Genomic DNA, 9,163 nt, shown 5'->3' on the forward strand with positions numbered 1-9,163 from the left:
GGGGGGGGGGGCAGGGGGAGGAAGAGGGCAGAGACGGGGAGAAGGCAGGGAGGGTGGAGAAGTTGGGGTGGAGGGAAAGATGGGGGTAGAGGGCAGGGGTGAGGGAGTGTGGTGAGAGGGCAGGGAGGTGGTGGAGAGGGCAGGGGCGGGGGGAGGAGAGAGAATGGGCAGGGGTCTCACTGGGGTAACGAGCCCTGGGGAGAAACCCGGTGGCCCCGCTGCACACCTGCGGGAGGCAAGTCTCTGGTCTGGGTCTGGGGGCTGACACTCCGCTGTCCACTTTCTGCTGGTCGCCTTGGTGGAGGAACTAGGCTCCCGCAGGGACTAGAGGACATCTTCCTTATCTGGACCCTGCACCCCCAGCACCGAGACGCTTGGCTCATTCGGCGTTTTCCAGACAGGCAAAGCCCCCCCCCCAGGCACCCCGAGCCCTCGGGGCCACAGAGGCGCCTCGCCAGGGCCAGGCAGCGAGCACGTGGGCCCCTCGTTCAGGCCCCGTGGGGCTCCCCTGAATGCTGTGTCAGGAAGGAAGCGGGGCGCAGGGCTCCACACAGGGTCAGGGGGATGCTCGTCTGCTGGGGGCTAGCATTGTGCACACACCCCCTTGGGGCCCAGCATCACTGCTTCCCAAGAGCAGCACGGGCAAGACGAGGAAGAGCCGGACTGACCCTGAGGGCTCCAGGGTGGGGAGGGCAGCATGGGGACCCATGGGGTGGGAACAGAAGTTTGGCCGGCCTTCAGGTTCCAGGGCCAGACCTGGGCTTTGGGGGACCCTGACGAGGTCCAGGATGGGGACTGTCCGCCTCTCAGCCTCCCCACTAGAGGAGCCGGGCAGCAGCCAGTCGGGGGGAACGGCCTGTAGCAGCCAGAGTCCCAGGGCAGCCCCCAGCAAGCCCAGCCCAAAGGTCACCCTATCCCCGGCCCCAGACAGACTCCCCGACCCGTGCCGTTCTGACCTCAGTTGTGCCGTCGGGAAAAAGGCATTGCTAGCCCCTGTGTGCAGACCCAGCCTGCCCAGCCTTGACCCCCAGGCCTGGGCTCTACAGATGGACTGTGGTCACCGGGCCCATCCCACCTGGTCATCAGAGGAGAGGGCCAGCGCAGGACAGGAACGGCGAAGGGAGAGGGAAGGTCAGCCCCGGGTGATGCACGGGAATCTAATGCTCTGAGATGGTGGCGCTGCTGGGCAGAGGGCGCAAAGCAGCAGAAACTCGCTCCAGTCAGGGCAGGACCTCCAAGGACAGGCCGACGGCAGCCAGCAACTGACCAGCTGCCGGCTGGGAGTCCAGACAAAGGCCTGGCTCAGGGCAGGGAGGGGCCAAGTCCTGGGCAGGGAGCTCTGGGATTGGGGTACCACTGTCGTCATGGGAGAGGACCCTGGGCACCATCCCCACCCCTCCCCACTGGCCCACTGCCACAAGCCCCGGAGCTGGGCCCTTGGTCGGCGCGGCCCATCTCTACCTCTGTCCAGGCCAACGACCCCTGGAGGTTTGAGATTTACATTGGGGACCTGATCCAGTGAGCTCTGGTCCAAAGGCCCTCTGGAGCAGCCCTGGCTGGGGAGCCATGGCGTGTGCTGGGTCCAGGTCCCCAGGCCCAGCGACCTGCAGTGGGGCTGGGTCACAGCCACAGAGGCCCCACCTAATACGGTCGGGGATGTGGTGGAGGCTCCCAGGTCCCGAGCCCCCCGGACTCTCCCTGGGCCCCGCAGCAGCCACACACAGACTGACCCAGGGCTCCGGAGGAGTTCTCTTTTCTGTTTTCTCCATCATGGAGTCATGTTTTGCCCGTGGAGGGAACTTGCACAGATGAGACGTGTTTCATTCATTCAGCAAATACTAACTAGCCAGCCCCAGGAGCGGGTCACATCCAGAGAGACAGCCTGGATCTCGCAGGAGGGGCTTTCTGGAAGGTGCAGGCACCGCTTTGCTCAGAGAAGGGCGCTGGTTATCCCTCTGGCCCCTCAGCCGTCCCTGCCCCTCCCCAGGCAGCTATCCACATGCCCCTCGGACCAGACCTCTTCCAGGCCGTGCCTCCTCCAGGGAGCCCTCCTGACATTACCCTTCTTTCGTGTTTGATATCTCCACCCAGGCACCATCCTTGGGAGGAAAGAGCACAAGGTGAGGACATTTCAGACCCAGGGTCAAGTCCCCGCTCCCTTCAGCCCTCCGCATTCACGGTCCTTTCTGCAGCCTCAGAGCCTCTGCAAGTGCTTGTTTCCCTGCCCTCAGCCTCTCTGCTCCCCCAGTGGAGACGAAGGTCCTGGAGGGGGTCCTCCCAGGAAGGATGAGCAGGAGAGGCTGCAGTGGGCTTTGAGCTTGTCTGGTGGCCGCTGACCAGGCTGGGGGCTGGGGTAGCCCAGCCTCAAAGCTGGCAGCTCGGGCTCCAGGCGAGCAGGAAGTAGGCCAGGCAGGGCTGCAGGCTTCCTTCCCACGGGCCGAGCCGGAGGCGGCCTCCCGAGCAGCCTTGCCCAGGCTCTTCGAGGTCTGCTGGGTCTGATGTGGAACAGAGCCACCCTCACCCCTCATGTCCCTGCTCACTCCTCTCACTCTGTGCCCTGTGCTCACAGCGGATGGATGCCTGGGGAGAAGTCTCTCTCTGCATTCCCAGCCTCCCCCAAGGACCCCTCCACAGGGGCTTTGTCTCCGGGGGGCCTCCAATTGAGGTCTCAGTGCCCAGGCCTACTTGCCCCCAGGACTGAGCCTGGGGCTCTGTGGGCACTGCCAACAAAGGCCCCATTGGGGGAGGGGCCAGAGGCACCCCCGCCAGACCCCTGGGGTAGCTGCAGGGGGCGACTTTGCTTCCCCGACCACCACCCTTCCCGCCCCCCCCCCCGGCCATTCTTCCTCTACCCTCCCCAGGGATGGGGCTTTAATGGTGTCAGCCAAAGCTACCACAAGCTGGGGCAGTAGTGCCTGACTGTAGGAGCCAGGCCAGTGCGGCTCATTCCGTGTTTCTGTTGGCAGCCCCTCCTTCGTCCTACAAAGCAGATGAGAGCACAGGAGGGCAGCCTGAAGCTGTAGGGAAAGATCTTAGGGAGACATTGCCTGCTGGGAATAGTGACTACAGGGGGAAAGCAGATGGAAAGAAGCAGGTATTCTTTGAGCTCCTGGATACAGCTGTGTCTGAAACCCACCCCTGGACTTCTCAGTCACAGGCAACAATAAACACCCCTTTCCCTTAGTCCTTTCTGAGTTGGTTTTGTCACTTGCAGCCAAACTATAGCAACTACATCCCCAGTTCTCCTGTCTGCTCTCTCCTTCCTGCCACCTGGGTCCTGGACACAATGCCGCTCTGTCCCTAAAGACAGGGAAATCAGACTCAGCGTTTATTCCAAATTGGTGGCCTCCAGAGCCATTCTGATCATACCCAGGGCCCTGAACTCATCAGGATGCACTGGGAGCTGGCTCACAATGTCACCAGGAAAAAAAAAAAAAGACAAGGAACAAAAAAAGAAAAATCTGCATTCCCATATTCAAATGAGCTCCTGCAGAAAGAGAAAGCAAACAGCAGTGGCTCCTCTGAAGACCCAGCGCCCTGAGAAGCGCTCTAGCAAATGGGCCTGGCTGGAACTAGCAGGACGGCCGCCCTGCAGCTGGCCCTCGGTGGCTGCGCTCCCTCATTATTCCTCATTAGCGGGCCACGTCCCGCGCGGCAGGGGCCCCACTCTGCAGGAATAGCACCGGGCATGCAGTTGGTTGAAGGAGAAATGTTTTTCCAGCACAGTGAGTGTGGCTAATGGCAGAGCCCGCTGCCCCGTGACAGCACAGGACACAAGGGACAGCGTCCTGCTGGTCTGACGTGGGCAACACCCAACTTTGTTCCTCTGGCACAGAGCTCTGACCTGAGACTCAGGAGGAGGCCGGCTGACGCTGGGCCAGGCTGCAGATTCCGGGGCTGGCGCTGGGCCCCAGGGGGCCTGGCGACCTCTGCCCCGGAATGTCCGGTGGGCAACTGGATCTCAGAGCACCCCATTGTCCCCCAACCTGCTCTTCCTGCACACTCCCAGCTCACGGGTGCTATGCCCTCCTCTGAGCCGCTGGAGCTCAAACCCTGAAGCCAGCCTTGACCTCCGCCCTTCTGTCACACACCTCATGGGTCAGCTTCAAAAGATGCCCGGAATCTTCCACCGCCACAGCCCAGCCCGGTGGCCTCTGCCCTCAGCCCTGCAAGGCACGCTCTGCCTGAAGCAAGGGGTGCTGTCACAGTCTTCCAGAGCCTTCCTGGGCCCCCACCCCCAGCATCTTTACCGTGGCTGGGGGCAGCACGTGAACTCTCTCCCCACACCCTCCCCCTTCTCTGTGCTCCAGCCACAGACACGTGCTCCCACTCCTTGCCCTTTGCTCCCGAGCTCCCCTCTGCCCAGAGCGCTGCTCGGTCCAGAGACCCACCTGACTGCCCCCTGCACCCTCCCTCCCGTAGGTCTTCACTCAAGAGTCCCCTTCTCAGTGGAGACTCACTGACCACCCTTTCAACATTGGAACCTGGCCTGTGTCGACTTGTGTCCTCCAGGGAGCAGACGCCGAGATGGGGTTCAGGGTCGTGAGATGATTGAGGACACCTGTGAAAGATAAAGGGAAAGGGAGCAGGTGGGGCACTCCCACATGGCGGTGCAGGTTTGATGCCCACGCAGGGAGAGGGGCAGAAAGGAGAGTGGGTAGGAAAGGGTGCAGACACGATGCACCCCTGACAGTCTCAGCCCGTCCCACGGGAGCTCAGAGTGCAGACCGCACATAGAGTCCCCACCACCGTCCTCTGTTCTCTCTGAAAGAGACAGCTGAGTAGCACCCCTCCTTGTGCCCACAGGTCGTCTCCCCTGCATGTGGGGTCTCCTCCAGGGGTGCCCCAGCCGCTCTTCCTGGGGGGAGATCTCCAAACGGTGGGGAGGCACACCAGCCCCGTCATTACAGCTGCTCTCGGGGCTCAGCTGGGGCTCATCCCTTCCTTCCTCCGCTGTGCAGACTACCTGTCCAGCCACACCCCACCTCCGCTGTCACCTCTGCAGGTCTTGGGGGCCTACCTGCGGGTGGGACCCACATCCTCATTCCTGAGGGGCTGAGCCCCTGGTTACCGAGCCTCCTCGGGCTGGGCTAGCTGCGCTGTCCTCGCACATAATAGTCACGCGGGGGCACCATGGCGCCAGGAGGGCCCTGCATTGCACACGTGTCCCCCGCCCCCCGCCCCCGGGCCACTTGAGGTACCAGCAGCCCCACCTCACTCCTCCTGCTGTCTGCTCCTCTCTGGGCTCCGGGGGCTCGAAACGCCAGGGAGGCAGTGAAAGCTGGTTCAACAGGCTCTTTGCCATGCCTCCCGGTGAGAGTGTGCCCTACGGGGGAGGGACCTGTAACCCTGCAGAGCCCTGGGTGGGCAGGGCACTCATTCCTCAGTGGGCCACTGGGTCTAGGACACTCGTTCTCTTCGCATTGGAAATGCGGTGTCATATAAAACTCTCCGATTCACTACACTGCGTCCTGAGGGACAGCGCCCATCCTCATGGGAAGGCTGTCCGCTCCAGTGAATCGGGATGGGGCAGCACGCAATGCAGCCTGTGGGTCTTTCACTGGGAGGTGGGCCGTGGGCTGGGTGCCATGCTGTGTGCGCCTCCCTGTCCCTGGATCAGGCTTCCATGAGGCCCTGGATCATGGTGACAAGCCCACACCTGAGCAGGTTTGTGAAGACCCCCGGGGCAGAAGGGGTCCAACGTAGCCCACTCGCCACCAGGTTCCCCACAAAGAATGGGCCATTTTGGGGGCTCAGCATTGGTGTCTGTGGCTGGCAGGTCAGACATTCAGAGGTGGGAGTTGCCAGGTCATCCTGGGCAGGTGGGAATCCATGCTCCTGGCTCCTGATGTGACCACTCTGTGCTATCATGCCATTTCTGGGGATACAAAACCCTTCATATGGGTGCCTAGAGTCACTTGTCCATCCACATGGGTCCAGCCCAGAGCCCTGGTCTCTACCTCTGACCCTGATGGGTCAGGACCCTGCCCTGCCCCCCCCCCAGACTTTGGGCAGTGCCACGGAATCTGTAGGTGTTCTCATCTGGGCCATGTTCCAGCTCATGCAACATGTCCCACCAGGTGCTGGAAGCCCCCCACCCCCGCCATTGGGAGGGCATGTGCCTCACCTCAGCCCCAACTCAGCAGCGGGTCCAAACACTCCTGCCCCTGCGCCCCACTCTTTTGAAAGGAGAGCTGGGTGGCACGCCCCGCAGCTGACCCAGCCCCGTGCCCTGGCATTCTCCGTCCCCCGCCTTGCTTCATTTCTTACAACTAGAGGACATGTGTGGTTTCTTTACTGCGTAGTGCTTGCCTTCCTCCATTAGGACAACTTAGTATAGTGCGTGATACCCAGTAGGTGCCCAATAAAACCTCGTCGAATGGATGAATGAACAAATCAATCAGTGGGTGAACTACCGCTTCTGTGAGGGGTTTGTGGGGGATCTGGTTTTGCTAATCTGGCTAGAGTTTGTGTGAGTGGGGCATTCGCTCAATGGTCTCTTTGTTGGACTGGACATTTGGTGCACCAAATGCCCACTGTTTCAACAAATGGAGAAACTGGAGCCCCAGGCCACTCTCTCTGTGAGGGTCTTGGTGAGCCCAGAGTAGGGGCCTGTCCTTGTCCCCCAACCCTCACCAGACTTTTGCAGGGTCTTAGAGGGATCTCTGCCATCCAGGGACCTGGAAACTCACTACTTGGGAGAGAGCCCCCGTGGTAAGATATCCTGTGGATAGCCATATGAGGGCCTGCTTCGTTCAACCCAAATTGCCTTGGCCAGGTTGGGCCCAGCCCAGAGGACATCAGGCTTCTGTCCAGCCAAGGTCAAGGCTGGCCTCAGAGACCCTGATCTTGGAGCTGGGCCAAGAATGTGGCCTTTAAGTGAGGGGCCTCTGGTCTCATGTGACTTTGGGTAGGTGGCTTCCTCGCTCTACAAAGGGACCTCCAATCCTACCTACCTTTGAGGGCAAATGGGAGTTCATGAGGTCATGCTTGTAAATGCGCTCATCAGCCTTGGCCATGGTCACCCTCAAACTTGTGGGTCAACCTTGGCCCTCCCTCTCCTGATGGCCTCAGCTTACAGTGGAAGATCCCCACACTCAGAGAAACACATAACTCATTTGTGTCACACAGCTGGTCCCCTGGTGCCAGGGTCCGTACTGAGTCCATGCCTCTCTAGCTGCTGTGGGGCCAAAGACTGCCAGGGAAGACTCCAGAATCTTGATGGCCACAAGGACAACCATACCCAGCTTCACTGAGACTTCAGAGGGGCTGCCCTCTACACAGACTGTCCCTTGACTTGGCCCACATCCTGTACGGTGAGCAACACATAGTCCCGTTCCAAGATGGAGATACCGAGGCTGGAAAGGAGGCTCCCAGCTAGTGAGAGAGAGCCAGAGCCCCCCTTCAGTCCCCACCAAACTCCATCTCCCAAGGCCAGGGGTGAAGGCATCCAATCCACACTGGATTGTCTGGCCAAAGCCAGCCTTGAGTAGTTGGGGAAGAACAGAGTCTGGTGGGGGGGCGTTGTCCGCTCACCAGGGAGTTGCTGGCTCAGCATGGCAGCTAGTGAATCCTGACCCAGGACTGAAGGCGTAGAATTTGAGTGACGGGAGCAATGGGGTCTAGCAGCACCTGGCCGCTCCAGAGACTCTCTGCAAGACTTGTCTCACCACCAACTAGCTTCCTGGTCCTGGCATTGCCCTGTCCACCAGGCACACTGGGGTGTGGTAAGGGGAAGCTGGGGAGCCTGGAGGGGAACAGGGCTCGCTTCTGGAGGGGAGGAGTATAGCCAGATACTCCCAGAGGGCTTCTGGGGGGATGAGCTGGAGCCCCACACTCCTCCAGCAAAGGCTGCCATAAGCCATGGAGGAGTGGGTCTGCTGGGGCGAAGGTCTGGGGTCTCCTGCTGCAACCAGCTCTGAGGAAGGGTTAGAGAGAGCCTCCCCCACTTTCCAAAGTTTCTGAAGTACCTCTTGAGGCTAGGGAAGGGGGTGGGTCCTTGCATGATCAGGAAGCTACCGTAAGGATGGGGTGCCTGTGTGTGCCAGCGCCTGGGGTTGGGACAGCAGCCCCTTCCCCCAGCCTCACTGCCCCCACCGCCCCATGCAGACTCGCCCATTTGTGTCCTCCTCGAGACTTCAGCAGATGTGCGCTGCTGGGGACAGAGCGGAGTAGCTGCTTTTCTCTCCCTCGGGCACTGTTCCCTGGCTGTCTGCTGTCTGATGTGTGTGTGTCTAACTGCCGTTGGTGGGTCCCCAGCCTGACGCTGGGTGGCTGTTTCCCTGGTTTGTGGGTGTCTGTGTGTCTGAGTGTGGGCGCATCTGTCTGTCTCGCTGTGAGTATCTCCTGCTGAATCTGTCCTTGACCCTGTCTATCTGAGCGTGTGTGTCTGGCGGGGGAGGGGGTGCTCCCTCCCGCCGCCTCTCCTCCCCCACCCCCTCCTGCAGGCGCTAACGCAGCCGCCGCAGCTGCTGCCTTGGCTGCGCCCTAAGCGCAGTGACCTCGTCTGTCCCTGCAGCAGTGACCGCCCCACTACGCTGTCAGCCGGGGGAGGGGACCTAGGGCCGAGCTCTGAACCTCTGGCCTCTCCCCCCTCAACCTGGGGCCGCCGACGCCCCAGGTGGGTGTGTTCCCTTCCCGGCTGGGTCCGCTGGCTCCCCATCTTCCCTTATGTAACTCCACTACTGTCTGCGCCTTGCAGGTCACCCTAGACCCTGCGCGGGGCCCTGCCCACGGGGAGACCGAGACCCCAGTCCCACGCATATGGGGGCTGGAGCGGACCCCTGGCCAGGGCTCCTGCTCTCGGAGACCCCTCCCATCCTTTCTCTTTGGGACGTTCCTTCCCCTGAAACCCGCTTGCCTGAAGCATGACAGGAGGAGGGGTCTCGCGGGGCAAGTTCCCCCGAGCGCAGATGCAGGCATACCCCCCTCATTCCAGGTCCCCACCGTCTCCCCGGCTCCCGACGAGGGTCGGCCAGGGGCACCGGGGCAGAGGGCATGGGGCAGGCCTAGCGGTGCAGGTACCGGCTCCTGTGTGAGCGGGCCGCCTGGCAGCAGGGGCGCCCCCCGCCCCGGCGCCCGCCCGCTCGGGCCGGGCTCTCCGCCAGCCGCCGCGCGCTCCTCCTGGCTAGGGCTCCAGCGGCCCGGCGGGCACGCGGCGCTG

General features: G+C 61.9%; 1 protein-coding gene across 1 annotated transcript in view; it reads left to right on the forward strand.

Moving 5' to 3' along the window:
- HRH3 (histamine receptor H3) overlaps positions 1-9,163 on the forward strand; it is a 27,074-nt gene that overhangs the window by 13,424 nt on the left and 4,487 nt on the right.

The sequence above is a fragment of the Ailuropoda melanoleuca genome, chromosome 13, assembly GCF_002007445.2.
Source record: "Ailuropoda melanoleuca isolate Jingjing chromosome 13, ASM200744v2, whole genome shotgun sequence".
In the NCBI taxonomy this organism is placed as follows: domain Eukaryota; kingdom Metazoa; phylum Chordata; class Mammalia; order Carnivora; family Ursidae; genus Ailuropoda; species Ailuropoda melanoleuca.